The sequence below is a fragment of the Leuresthes tenuis genome, unplaced genomic scaffold (genome assembly GCF_036924035.1).
Source record: "Leuresthes tenuis unplaced genomic scaffold, fLeuTen1.0.hap1 SCAF_2, whole genome shotgun sequence".
NCBI classification, from domain to species: domain Eukaryota; kingdom Metazoa; phylum Chordata; class Actinopteri; order Atheriniformes; family Atherinopsidae; genus Leuresthes; species Leuresthes tenuis.
This window is the reverse complement of record NW_027325356.1, coordinates 19,309,219-19,310,316: the sequence shown is the minus strand read 5'-3', so window position 1 is coordinate 19,310,316 and position 1,098 is coordinate 19,309,219.

Here is a 1,098-nt window from a genome sequence, read left to right as displayed (position 1 = left end):
AAATATTCTTGGAAACAAGTTGGCTACAAGGTGCAAACAATCCATAAGGTTCATGAACAAAAATGCTAAATTAGTCCTGTCTGCAAACTACCTTAAAAAGCCTGGGCTGTCCTGAAACAGCCCTCCGTGGACTGATGAAACTAATATCAGCTGAATGTTGGCAGGAAAAAAGTATAGAGAAGGTGTTGAGAAGCTCATTATCCAAAGCATACAACATCATCTGTTAAACACATGGAGGCAGTGTGATGACATAGACATGTGGAGCTTCCAGTGGGTCAGTAGTGTTGATTGATGACAAGACAGAAGCAGCCTGATTCATTTTCACATTGAATGAAAGCAGCTTCACAGGACTGGTGTTGATGGACGATGGCTCAAAACATACTGCGAAAGCAACTCAGGAGTGTGACGGTAAAGAAGTGTAACATTCAGCAATGGTTTCACCAGTCTTAGTGATTATATTTTATGCATGTTTTAGAAAGATGTGCGAAAAGGTTATCAAATTAATCAAAATAAAATCTTATGCCAGCTGTAGTTAAGGCCTGGCAAAGCATCCCATTGCAGGAAACACTTTCTTTTGTGATGATGTTACACTTAAGCTATTCGTCACTGCCTGCAAAGGAAGATTTTTATGGTCATTTCGGTTGGTTCAACTACATTTGAGCCCCTGAAAATAAATTCCAAACATGTCAAAGAGCTGCAATTTTCTACGTCCTTCCTCCAATTTAAATGGGAATATCACAAAGTACATTTAAAGTCAATATTCTAACCCAAACGTGTTTTAGTATCTGCAAACACACAGGTGTCCCTATACATTTTAGTAGCAAGTGCATACATTTACTCAAAGATTATAATACTTCCTCAACCTCTGGTCAACACCATCTAAAATGTGTTTTGCCTGTTTTTACTTTAGTTTGAGCTTCAGTGATCTTCTATATAAACCAAACACAAAGTCTGATATAAAAACTTTAAGCTCGCTATATAAATGCCCGACTTTACAATGAAGAAGGAAAGTATTTCTATTGCAAAAAATGTCTGAGAGTCCAGTCTTAAATGTTAAATATGTTTAAGGGTTATTTAATAAAGAAAACAGCAGTTGAG